The 14,106-nt window shown below is 41.2% G+C and overlaps 1 protein-coding gene across 7 annotated transcripts in view; it reads left to right on the plus strand.

Moving 5' to 3' along the window:
* Window positions 1–14,106, plus strand: part of DAB1 (DAB adaptor protein 1) — a 911,155-nt gene that overhangs the window by 298,797 nt on the left and 598,252 nt on the right. Inside the window, exon 3 of one of the 7 annotated variants that reach the window (XR_014790533.1) lies at window positions 3,845–3,937. The exons of the other annotated variants lie outside the window; for them this stretch is intronic. The gene's annotated coding sequence lies outside the window, so the exon portion shown is untranslated. Of the gene's footprint in view, window positions 1–3,844; window positions 3,938–14,106 lie in introns of those variants that run through there. 7 annotated transcript variants of the gene reach the window in all.

Here is a 14,106-nt window from a genome sequence, read left to right on the forward strand (position 1 = left end):
GAACTAGTTTTTGGCCTGGGCTTGTGTCAGGTCTCAAAATTGACCGTGAAACTGCAACAACCATGGAACTTTTATATAGATTTGTCAACTGCGGTAATAAAGAGCCAGGCCTAGACCATGTGAACATGGCAGGAAGACTGGAAGATAAGGCCACCATGTTTATCTGCAGTCATCCTGGGACCTCTCTAGCTCTGTCTTTCTGAGTCTCCCAAAAGCTGAAGAGATTGCCCCCTAGGGAGTGGAGGTCTTTTTGACAGGGAGAGATCAATATGTTCTTTAAAAAAATACTTCAAAGCTGTATTTGAATACAATGTTCCAGGACAGTCTCAGCTATGCAACCTCTGATGGTCTGAAAGCTGCTAGAGATACCAGAATGCCACACCAATCTTGTAAATGGTTTTCCTGGTACAACAGTGAGGTAGAGCTGTTGAGATGGTTATAATATAGCCTAATTTGTTCTGGTTTGGATCATCTGACTTGCTTTTTATATTTTATTTATTTGTACTCTGCCTCTCAACCAATGATTCCCAAGTCACTATCTATCTAGCTTTACCAAAATAAAATCCACAGTAAAACAAATAAAACTGAAACTGAAAAGACAGCTCAGTAGCAGCAATATTTAATCAAATACCATCAGACAATAAGAATAGAAAACACATAGTAAGCCATATTGCTCCATTAGAAACTCATCCAAAATCCACAGTAGGGTAATACCATTATCAGGATCAACTGAAATATCTCAAATAAATGAGAAAGCTTTCTAGTTCTCCAGAAGTCTTTATGAGCAGGAATTTAAACACGGGGGTGGGTGGGGGGAGAGAAAAGCACCTAAGAATGGTGCAATTGCTCCCCAGTCTGCAGTCCATAATAATCTTGAGCTGCAGTTCTGAAGGAGGTTGCTGACATGATTGGATTATCCTTTCAAGGTGCAAAATGCATTGTTAAATGCATCAAGGGTCATCTGGGACACAAAAAAGCAACAAAAATTGATGTTCCCCCATTGTTGAGAATATAAAATCTAGTAGTTACTTGGTTCTCTTCTATTTTATGAGAATAAAACCATCTTTGTGGGGCCTTCATCTTTTTTGATATTGTCTTCTAAATAGTTTGTTTTAATTGTCAGACAATGTAGAAATAGCATATCTAAAATTGGATCCAGATGTTCTGAAAGGGACATCTCTTAAGAAAAGAAAGAAAACCCAGCATATATGTGAATAAAAGGAAGCCATCTCAATGGGTTATTGTAAGGACAGACTTAGAATGATTGTGAACTATGTTACGTGCTTGAAAAGATAAGTATAATATCTTCAGACAGAATTGTCTTCCTATCCCACACTTGATTCAATGTAATAATAAATCAGTTTTTTGAGTGTAAAATCCAGGGGGAGGAAAGGGACACAAAGTTTACTAGTCCTTGTTGCAGATCATTTCAGTTTAATGTGAACACATATTTTGAAACACCCTCAGTAGAGGGATGTGAACATACTAGTTTTACATAGTGCTGTGCCGAAAATTTGTCCTAATTTTTTTTTACCTATTCCCATTCAATTTGATAGAAAAGAAATTGCTTTCAAAAAGAAATTCAAAGGAGAAGAACATTTCAGAGAAACTCTTATGGGTTGGTTTCTGAATTCTTGTGCCTGCTTTACTTATGGGATGAATCATAGAATCATAGAATAGTAGGGTGGGAAGGGGCCTATAAGACCATCAAGTCCAACCCCCTAATCAGTGCAGGAATCTAAGTCAAAGCATCCCTGAAAGATGGCTGTCCAGCTTCCTCTTTAATGCCTCCAGTGTGGGAGAACCCACTACTTACTCCTTAGGTAATTAGTTCCATTGTCATATTGCTCTAACAGTCAGGAAAGTTGTCCTGATGTTCAGACGGAATCTGGCTTTTTGTCACTTGAGCCCATTATTCTGTGTCCTGCACTCTGGGATGATTGAGAAGAGATCCTGGCCTTCCTCTCTGTGACAACCTTTCAAGTCTTTGAAGAGCGCTATCATATCTCCCCCTCAGTCTTCTCTTCTCAAGGCTAAAGATGCCCAGTTCTTTCAGTCTCTCCTCATAGGGCTTTGTTTCCAGTCCCCTGATCATCTTCGTTGCCCCCCTCTGAACCCTCTCCAGTTTGTCTGCATCCTTCTTAAATGGGTGGTCGAAAAGTGTGCATGAGTGTCCTGTCTTTCACAGTATAAGCATCTCTCCAGCAGCCTGTAGCCTTCTTGGCTCCCAGCGCTTCAATTAAAGCCCAGGGAAGACATCATGAGGTAGTTCCTCCCATAGGGGTTTTTTCATATCAGGAAGTGCAGACAGCCTGGGAGGCTGCAGAGCAATGGAAAGAGGTATAATAGAAAGAGAAAGAATAAAACGCCACTTACAGCACCCTTGGTCACCCCACAGTGATTAGGTAGGCTCAAAAACTCTACTGAAAGAAAGCCAAAATAAATTATAAAAATGCCCTGAGAACAAGGCAGAAAAATTGAAGCCTCTTTCATGGGGGAAGAAAACATCCAGGAAACTGGAGGACAGATTTTGACATAGGATAGCTCCAGTTCTTCTCTGGAGCTAGACAGAATACTGCCTCCCTCCCTCATGCCTGCATTGTGGAGGTTGCAAAATGGAGGCTAGGCTAGGCTACCAACACAGTTAATGCTGTTGCCACTTGTAGTAGCAGCATAGAAAAGCCAAAAACCTGTAGGAAAAAATGAAAGCAAGAAAGAAGAGCCCTATGTGTGACCAACTGTTGCAGAATTTCTCCTTCCCCTTGAGAATTTCAGGGGAAATTGTCCCCAATTTCTCTGCCCAGAAATAGAGTGAAGAATTTTGAAATGTGTGCACAGCTCTAGTTTTACATATTTGTTAGCAGTCTTAATATTCCTGTGAACTTATATGGTACTTTCTGAATCAGATTATTATGACATAGAAAAGGGATCCCTTTATCCTTGCTCTGTCTAATAATACTAATTGTTTTTTAAATATTTATATAGTAGTATGGAAAGAATCCTATTTAATCTAGAGCTAATTCCACCCTCATCACACAACAGATATACTTCCAGACCTGCATGGTATTTTAATTTTCAAGCACCAGGTGTAGAGAATTAGTGCAGTCATAGTGAATAGCTCAGTTTTTAAAAGTCATTTTTCTGTGCTTAGTGGCTTTAAGAAGTGCATAATTTGTTATAAAGATTATCCATTCGAAAAGAAAATGAAAATTTAATATGATAGGATATATGCCATCACAATTTGAGAGGAATAATCTCAAAAGTAACCCTTTCCCCCTCTTTTCAAAGAGCTTTTCACTAAGGCAAAGGCTGCTGTTTGTTAGGGTATTACTATAGCTGTATACTGTAGTATCCCCCTCCTTAAGATTCCCTTTTACCAGCAGAAGAATTTCTGGTGAATGAAAGATCTGAAAGCTTATATAGCAGTTGTCAGCAATAGCTGAGTACAGTTTCAGTATGCAGCGTGCCCTGGAAGTCAACAAACTTCCTGCACAGTTGTGGGATACTTGATTATGTATTTTATTATATGTACTATCTGCGCCACAAGCACTTTGGATACTGGCACACTTTATTATTTATTTATTTTCTCTTCCTTACTTTTGCATAGAAAGGTTTTGCCCAGAATAAGCTTCTGGCTAGCACAGCAGCCAACCAGGCACACTTCCTCTTCAGCCATATTCTCACCATCAGCGGTCTCCTTGCTCCCACTCAACAAGAGGACAATGGGCAGGCGGTTTTCCTTACAAGCTACTAGACAGCTGTTGTGTTATTGTATTTGGGGGATAAAATGCCTAGTATATTTAGGGCTTTTAAAAAATCATTATAACTTGTTCTGTTAAAACAGGGGCATCTCCTACATGGTCTTCAGTGCCTTCTGGTGTGGGTGTCTCTAGCGAAAACTGCTTTTTTCCAGTTCTGCCTGTAGATGATATAAGGGAAGAAGAAGAAGAAGAAGAAGAAGAAGAAGAAGAAGAAGAAGAAGAAGAAGAAGAAGAAGAAGAAGAAGCAGAAGAAGCAGCAGCAGCAGCAGCAGCAGCAGCTTCGACTAGCTAGCATTAGTTCTGGTCCTTTAACATGAGGACACTCTGCTGACCTTTCCTGGTCCTAATGACAGAAGTTTGGGGAAATGGACCCAATGTAGAATCTTTTTACCTAACATAAGCACCAAATCTCCCTAACTGGGTAGTGGCCAGCCAATAGGAGAGTGTTCCGTAATGGGGTGCCCTCCCTCTGCGTTGGACTACAACTCCCATAATTCCCATCCAGGAGGGCCATTGGATAGGAAAGCGCCAAAGCTCAGTGGTAGGGCACGTGCCTTGCAACCAGAAGGTCCCAGGTTCAGTCCCAGGCATCTCCAGGTAGAGCTGGAAATACTCCTGCCTGACACCCTGGAGAACCGCTGCCAGTCAGTGTCAATAACGTTGGGCTACATGGACCACCGGTCTGACTCAGTACCAGGCAGCTTCCTATCTTCCTAAGGCTGCAGTAGGACATATCCACACAGAAGCGCCTTGTTGTCTCATTTTGGTAGTTTTCGGATAAAAGAAAAGTGTGCATCATCTGCATCAAAGCAAATGCCTTTTTTTGGTTGAGCCTGAAAGTGTGAGGATGGGGGGCTTGTTTCATAAAGACTTTCATCCCCTTTGAAAAGCCCCACCCACCCTCCATTTTGGTTATCTTCCAGACATGCATGAACAATGGAGGCCAAAATGTCCACACTACCACTTCAAAGGAGATGGTCAGAATTTCAGATTGTGTGTGTGGGGGGGGGGGGAGGGAGAGGGATAGGGATGGGTGAGAAATGTCTTCCATCAAGGGCTTTTAAAAATGGATTTACCCAATTCGCACCTGCCGTATCAGCAAGCCAAGACAGAGTTGTGTGCCAAAATACACATTTTTATGAGCTTGGGATGCAGGTCATCTCAGAGAAAATATGCATTGAAGTGTGGATATTAAGGAAAAGTATGTATGCATAACGTTTGAGAAAAGAGTACAAAACTGCATTACAGAAATTGAAAGTACTTTGGAAAAATGCATACATTTAAAAATACATATAAAATGAGTATGAATTTCCATAAGGATTTTTTTTTTAAAAAAACTGCCAACTTAATGCAGAAATGGGATAGAACAAGTTTAGACATGTCCAAATAAACAAAACTTAAGCTTGCCAAAGTTCTCCGAATTCCATCTAAAAGCTTGTTCCAACTCCAGTCTGTATTAGATTGCAAGCTTTCCCCCCCTTTTTGCATCTTTGAAATCTACACGTTCTTCTCCCATTGATTAAAGCATAGTTACACACATTTTTCAAAAGTATGTATTTTTTCATGCACATTTTTCAAATGTACGCATGCTGTTGAATACATTTTTCTTTGTTGTCCTGCAAATCATGTTGCAGGGTCGGAAATGTACAGACTTCAACCACAGATTGCATCCAAGTCTGTGTTTGGTCTGGAAGGTAAATCTGGGTAAATCCTGATCAAAAACTGAAATGAATTTTTCATACACATCCCCAAGCAAGGTTGACCATGAAAGCCAGCGATCTCAGCAAAACTGAGATTGACAGATCCACCCATCCCTGGTGGGTGTGGTTAGTTGTAGCTTTGGATGCTTTCCCTGATGGTGGTGGTTCTGGGAATTTTGAACTCAGAAAGCTACCGTGTCAGTGAGAAGGCTCTCAATCCCTTTCTCTTCACAACTGCATGTAAGGAAATGTTTATTTGGGGAAAGCATTTGATCTGTGTGAAATGGTGCAATCCATGAAAAGTTCCACCACGTGATCTAGTTTTGTACACTAATTGAAGTGAACATAACTGGTTGAAACATAGGGTTAGCTGTCGTGGTAGCTACAGCAGTATCCTGCATGTTAGCTGTCGTGGTAGCTACAGCAGTATCTTGCACGTTAGCTGTTGTGGTAGCTACAGCAGTATCCTGTATTTGGCAAGTGGGTCAGAGCTATCCTCTTGTTTTATTTGCCACATCCTACTCTTATTACTAGAGACCAGCGGTAAATGGTTCTCTCTCTGTTCCTGACTCCCAGTGTGATGAACAACCTGTAGGATACAATGTAAGGGGCTACCATCACAGATGGTACCTACAAAGATGTAGGTAGCCTATCTGTGCCATTCACGATACAGATGGGAGAGGAACTGTGTACCTTTCTTGGCATGGGGGATGAGTTGTCCTGCCATTTTAAGAGTAAGACCCAGATGCCCACTCCTTTGAAATGCTGTTTCAGTGCAGCAGTTCATGAGCCTGCTTCAGGTGCTCACTTCTGAATGCATGAAGGGACCTACGGGAAGACATGGGCCTAGCTCCACTACCTTAATGGCACTTCATGCACTGGCAATGCTCCTGAGCTGGTGCACAATTGGCAGAATTGTGCTGGAAACCCTATGCATGATGAAGCTGCCCCCTTTAGACCCAGCTGATCATGCACTGGGTCAGGAGTGTTGTTGCTGCATGGGACATTATTGAGGGGGGATGTTCCTGCAGGCCACTTCACACGTTCAGAAGTGAACGTCTGAAAAGGGCTATAGAGCAGGGCCAGCGCCAGACGCCAGTGGGATCTTGGCACAGTGCTACCAAGGGTCCCCCCACTTAATACTTTTATAAAATGGTGCGCCATGGGGGCCTACAGGCTCAGTTTGCTTAAGCAAGTGGGGCTGGCCAGGCATGCGAGGAGGAGGATGGAGGGGGTGGGTGGGTGGGATGGGAGGAAGAGGAGCCACTGCCCCAGCAGCAGCACTGGTGATGGTGGCTGATGTGGCATGTTCAATGTCTGCACGGTCAGGGCAGGGATGGGTCCTTCTGAGCCTCTGGGCCCTCAACAGCTGCCCATCCACATGCCAACCCCTGCCACCAGGCCTACTATAAAGGGCCACTAATATACATTATACAACTATCTGGATATATGTAGTAGAAATATATTTAGGATCCATAATACCTGCTTCAGCCCAAGGATAGAATCAGATGGCATCTGAAAACTTTACTGTTTCAAGTATTGTACGACTACATCATCCACCCAAATTTAACTGTGCTGCCTGGAATGGAGTAAAGTGAACTGTTCTCATAAGGAAGTTTAAAAACTATGAAAGATGATATATAAACCACTGTTTGTATAGTTTTATAACATCTTAATGAGCACTTGGGCAGTTTAGGCTGTCAACTTAACTCCATTTAAAAATACTAATTTCAATTTTCAATGCATTTGATGGGTATTTTAATTAAAAATTCAGGAATCTAGGAAGCTGCTTATAATGAGTCAGAACATTTGTCTGTTTGGCTTAGTATTGTCTATAATGACTGGCAGCAGCTTTCTAGGGTTTCATACAAGGGTCTTGCCAGGGACTGAACTTGGGATCTTCCTCCTGCAACTCATGTGCTTTACCACTGAGCTATATCCTTCTCTCCAGTAAGATCTTATGCTGGGGGCTGTAGTGTTACTGACAGTACAATACGATGTATGTGTACTCAGAAGCAAGTCCCAATGAGTTCAAGGGGTCAGGCAAGGGTGTAGAGGATTCAACCTAAATTGTATTATTGGTGTTACCATTTGAAATGCTGTACATCTTCTAGGGTGTTTAGGGGCAGAGAGGCTATTTATAAATATAATACATAAATGCAGTTAGCATGCTTTCAGTTATATCTTAAATATGGAAGGGGGAGATAATAATATATTTGCATGCACTTTCTTCAGAGAATTGGCTAAAAACCCTTCAGGGTGTTTTGGGGGGGGGGTTGTTGTTTGTTCCCTGTCTTTTCTATTAGACGGGTTTTCTGTGTGGGTTATTTGCTTTCTGAATGATTGACTATCACCAAGGAGGATCTGACATTCAAACATTTTAGGTACTGAAGAACTGATTCTCTCTGGAATGTGTGTGTGTGTGTCCCTTTAAATTCCATGTACCTGATCAGTTGTCCCAGTCGGAACTAAAATAAAGATATTCTCTATGCTATAAACTTTGATTTAATGTTCCCTGTAAAGTGTATGGTACAGTCCTAGCACTGCTTATTTCAATACATTGTTTCAGACTGGCAGTTTGGAGAATAACAGAGGGAGTCAAATCTGATAGGATTTGTTAAAAACAATCTTATACACTTTTGTTAGTCATGATACAGCCTGACATGCTACTTATATGTCAAAGCAATAGCAAATCATCCTGTCATTCCAAAGGCATTTTCCACTTTCTCATAGTAATTGTATCAGAAATCCTTTTTAAGGTTGTTAAAATTGTAGTAGGAGCCCATCTAGGATTTCTAGTGTTATGACTGCTAGCCACCTAAAATAAATATACATTTCTTATTGGACTAAGATTCCTTGATTATCATTCCTTTTAGAGCTGAAATTCAGATTATTTAAAATATTTCTCTACCATTCTTCAATCAAACATCTCCAGAGAGATTTGCAATAACTAATACAAACACTGGGTTATATCCAATCCTCACACAAGCAGAAGTCTGCTAACACAACAGGACTTCCCTATCCTCTGCTCTTTGCAATCCCACACACATGCTCCAAATCTTCTCCGGAGGGTTGAGGGATCCTCTGGAGCAGATTGGGGGGCTGCAGGGGGAGGAGGAAATCCGTTCTGTCAGCAGCTTCCTCCTGCTGGTGGAATGCCATAATTGGCTACAACCCACTATAAAAACTATTACAGTGGCTGGGTTGGTGGAATACATCAGACTTTAAAGCCTAGGAAATTAAAAGTGTCATTGAGCTTTTCTACATGAGGCAGTTAATTGCTGTATCTACTTCCGGTTTCCTCACAGAATTGAGATCCGAGCTTTACACAAGGAGCTTTTCCTTTCTTGCTTTTCCACTACCTAACCTCTAGGTGGTGTTGTGCTATAGTGGAATAGTGCAAATACACAAGTAGGATAATGCCTTTTCTTTCACTTTTCTAAATAATACTCCATTTCCTCCACTCTAACCTCCCCCTCCAGGAAATTCCTCTTAAAAAACAGAAGTGAAATGAGTATCATGAGGTCATCTAAAGAACCTGTAAGCAACTGTGAATAAGAAACCATGAGTGCATAATAAATGCCTCATGTAGGAAAGCTCTTTGTCTGAGGCCTATAAGACATTAGCATAGGCACCACCACAAGTGAGACTGCAAGGGGAGAAATTTCTGTAAGGGAGGTGCCACAGGTGAGGTGAAAAGGCCCTCTCTCCTGTAGCCACCTGCCCCACTTCAGAAGGCGTCCAAGGAAGTTCTTAGTGTACAGGCAGGTTGATGTTGGAGAAGATATTCCCTCAAATATCTCGACCTTAAGGCAGGTAGGGCATTAACAGTAAGCACCTCCTTTTTGAATTCTGCTCAGAAACAGACCAGAATCCAACGGAGTTCTTTAAGCACTGCCAAAATGTGTTCCCAATATCTTGTTTCAGTTAGTAGCCTAGCAGCTGTGTTATGAACTAAGAGAACTTTCCATACACTTTTCAAAGGCAACCCCACTTGAAACACATTGCCATAGCTTAATCTGGAGTTCACCGGAGCATGGATAACGTAGCCAGGCTCATCCAGGAAAGGTCACAGCTTCTGTACAAGCCTTAACTGGTGAAAGGTGCTCCATGGCACTAAGGCCACTTGAGCCTCTAGCGACAGAGCTCAATCAATGAGCAACCCCCAAACCCGAAACCAGATTCTTCAGTAAGAGTGCAACCCCATCTAGAACTGGCTGAACACCACCTCCCTGGATTGGTTGAACCACCCACCAACAGTACCCTTGTCTTGTCACGACTGAGCTACTAGATTTTGATATTTGACAGTAATTGATTATCGGTAAGTAAAGGTAATAATTAGTATACGGCTGAACTGAGAACTGATACGTAACACCCTGGAATATCACAGCGGTTTTCAAACTTTCTACCTTCAGGGAACATTTTCCAGTCCGAAATGTGACAAGGAACCTTTGTATGTTTGCCAAACAATCCCTATGCTTTGCAAATGATGCTGGGAAATGTTCTTGGGTAGCCTTCCTCAACCTAGCACTGTCCAGATGTGTTGGGACTGCGTATCCCATAATGCTTAGCCAGCATTGTTCTCCTAGTCCAGTCATATACCTAACACCTCTGTGCATGTATGCATGTGTGTGTCTTAGGGGACCTTTTTTTTTTCCTTTTTTTTTTTTTTTTTACAAATGGACATTATTTTTTAGGAGCCTAGGATAACATTTAGTATGGAGGCCATTTTTCTAATCTTGGAGTTTGGCCACCATCTTTAAAGATGGCAGCCATGAAATGAGATGAATAAATGTTGATATCTCAGTAACTATCAGACCTACTTCAAACAACTTTAAGCAGCTATTGCAATAACCTACAAACACCCTTTTTTAAGAGTAATGGTAATGGACCATTGTTTGGCAGCTATAAGTCTTGAAATGTAAACCCCATCATTATTGACCAGTTTTGGCAATATAATAAGTGTACTTGTTTTACTTGAAAAGTTTTACCATTTCTTTCTGCAAAGTCACCTTTAATAGTATTAATAACAAAGGTACAATAATTATGGTACAGATTTAAATAAAATATAATGCTTCAACTGTTTCAAAGTCAAATCTATGGCATGGCATACAGTGGATATTCTTAACCTAGGATTCCTTCATCTGTCACCATCTTCTTCATTTAATTGGTTCATCTGAATGCCCATTTTCATAATTTATAGGCAAGTTGACAGTCCACTCTTAGTATGAGTCACAGCACTGACGTCCATCCAACATATATTGGATCAAGAGCTTGTGAGTGTTATGACTTTTTCCATTCTCAAATGTGCAAATGTATCCCAAGACAGAGCTGTCTGAAGAACTTTGAGCCTGGAGGAAGTCTTGAAGAATTGTATCATGCCATGTCTTGCACATTTGTGCATTTACGTGCACAAGCATTGGAGAAACTGTTGTGCAAAGTATTCTGACAATGAATAAATGCAATTTATCAAACAGAACTTCAGTAAGCTCCTTATGGTTGTATCATCTATCACCTCTATGTGCATAAAATGTTTCTATTGTAAGATTCACTTCATTGCTATCATCTTACCACAGCCAAAGAAACCTCCCATTGTGTCTGTTTCACAGAATCCGTAAGTGCGAAGAGCAGCAGATGCTACATCACAACCATTCCTGGCCATGTTTCCTCCCTGTTGAATTCACACAGAAGAATCATAGATAATGTGGTAGCTCTAAAGCTAGTGCATTTGTCTGACCTTGATTTCTTAAACGTATTAAACTGTAAATGCTTATTGCTGGTTAAGGCATGTTTGGCAAATGCATCTTCTGATCCTATTCCCCTGTCTCTAATGTAGTCATTTGAGGAAGACAGGAAAGGGCTATAATTTAACTCAGGACTCTCCTGAAAACGATAGTGAATAAGTGAAATTCCATTGTTATCCCTACTTTCTCAAAAGGGAAATGGCATTTAAACTACTTGTCTTTGGCTACAGATTCATTCACATGAACAGCAACACATGTAGCAAATTTAGCCTCTGATTCACACCGTTTTGCAGTTGTGGAGTGTTTGCAAAATCTACTAAAAATGGAAAGTGTGAAAACAGCTCAGAGTCAAACTTCGCTACCTTCAGCATTCCACCAAAGTACATCTTTTAAAAAGCCCTAAATGATTACTTATTTCTCAGTTTTTATCATAATTCCTGAGCTGGTACAGAGAGGATAATTATCCCATCCCCCCACACACACACACATTTTGTGGATATTTAAGTAGTGTATGTTGAAGGGATTGTATCCTACCCAAGAAGAAAGAATCTGGGGGGGTGGGTTATGTGGAGGAAAAGGACATGTAATTATTTTGAATTCTGGGATATATGGAATGCATCAATTATATACAAAGGACATTGACCAACTTGACGATGAAGTATTCATATCATATATACCAGCCATCCCCAACCGGCTGCCCTCTAGATATTTTGGACTTCAACTCCCATTGGCCCCAACTAGCATGGCTAATGATCAGGGAAGATGGGAGTCATATGCCAAAACATCTGGAAGGCACCATGTTGGTGTATGCTAATAGTTGATATATACTTATAGTGAACTCACTTTTCCGAGTGCCAGCCCTTATGTAGCCAAAACGGCAGCATCCATGTATAAAAGGGAGTTATCAGCAGACTCCAGGAACATAGGAAGCTGCCTTATACTGAGTCAAACCATTGGTTCATTTAGCCTAGTATTTTTGACACTAGCAGATGCTCTTCAAGGTTTTAGGCAGGAGTTCTTCTTGTCCTCCCTGGAGATGCTGGGGATTGAACCTGGGACCTGCATGCAAAGCATATGTGCTCTACCTCTGAGCCACACACCCTTTCAAAAACTCTAAAAGTTTTCAGAAGCACAAACGCTCCCCCACTGTTAGTGGGGGCGGGGGCGGGGACCCAATACAGCTCAGTGAAAACTGAGCATGCTTACTGGGCATGAATTGGTGGTGACTGACTGTTGCAGGAAGAGGGAAGGGAAGGGAAGGGAAGGGAAGGGAAGGGAAGGGAAGGGAAGGGAAGGGAAGGGAAGGGAAGGGAATGGAGGGCATGGCTGGAACCCTGAACAGAAACATTCCATACTGCAACATTTTGTTGTAACCCCCACTTGTGTATTAGGAGTGTAGTGTAAGGAATAGAAAGGATTGAAATAATCACTGCACTACCTTCTCCCATTCCTTCCAGCTGCTGCTGCTGCTATTATTATTATTATTATTATTATTATTATTATTATTATTATTGAACAATCATGAGTCAGATTTGCAGAGGCTAGAAAGTCTTGAAGAAAAATGTTTAAATAATTCAGAATTTAAATCAGGGGTTAAATCAGAATTTAACCTAGCCAGTATAGCCAGTGCTGACAGATGATGGGTTGTAGGCCAAAACAACTGGAAGGCCACACGTTTCCCACCCTTGGTTTATATAGTAGCTGAATCGGATCTAAACCTAAAATATAACTGCTTATTTCAACTGTCTTGAAAATTGAGTTATAGAACTTCCATGGTTTGGTAGCCTGTATATTTTAACTCATTGCTCAAAAAGGCAGTCCATAACTTCTGGACAGAGATCAGAATTTGAGGTGCCATTTGTAGTTTCCTTGGGAGCTACTCCTGCCAGAGATCCTGTGGACAGAGGAAACCAGGGACAGCAAGAGCAACAAAGTTGCTGGCAACTCATGTCCCTTCCTAGGTGACTCTGGCTGTCCTGAGAGGAAAGAGTATAGAAACGTAAGTAAGCGTGACTGTAGCAGAGCAGTTCTCATCCATGGACATGTTTATTTCTGACCAGACCTCTAGGAAATATCCAATTATAAACTGAATATAGCTGTAAGAGGGTCATCTGTTCCACTGAAGTGAATCGTTTATCATGTGATGTCCTATTGTTACAGAAAATTACTGGAAGATCCTATTGATTCTGAAAAACCTTATGGTGAGGTTGTTCTTCAGAGTACTCAGAACCACTTATTAACATGCTGGGCCACCTTTAGTTCCAAGCAGCTTCAACAGTTAATGTGGGTGCTGCTTGGTCCTTTCTGGGACTGATTCCAGAGAACCTCATGGGAGTTAAATCCTCTGTCAGCAATTTGGTACTGGTTTACACCAGGATTCCTAAATGCAAGCACAGGCATTAGCTTGAAGTTGCTGTATTTTGATGAGGAGCATGCTTCAGACAATTTGCTAGCTATATCAGTCACCAATTCCCGGTGGCATTTCTTTGCTGTGCAGCTTAATTGGGAAGCAAAGTCTGAAAAATGGATCCGTCTCCATTATTGCTAAAATGTCGATCACTACAAGTGTGGCTGAACATCAGATTTACAAAGTACTCAGAGGTCCCAAGCTCAGGGAGTCCTGATAAACACCGGCCTCCTGCAAATCAGTTCCTGAACACATGGTTTTATTTAATACCATCCAAACATATCACTTATTTTTATTTCTTTTACTTCTAAGAAAACACATTTTGTATAATCATAGCAATGAAGTCTTATGACACGTACATGTCCTTTTATTTATTTACTTATCATATTTGTACCCCATGGCTCCAGGAATTGTTAAACTACTTCTGTCCCTCCAGAGTGCTGCCTTGGGAAGCCACCTAAAGTTACCTAGTAGAAAGGCTATTTGCAGTTCTG

The sequence above is a fragment of the Heloderma suspectum genome, chromosome 4 (genome assembly GCF_057233095.1).
Source record: "Heloderma suspectum isolate Gila_16-S chromosome 4, 16-S_ref, whole genome shotgun sequence".
Classification (NCBI taxonomy): domain Eukaryota; kingdom Metazoa; phylum Chordata; class Lepidosauria; order Squamata; family Helodermatidae; genus Heloderma; species Heloderma suspectum.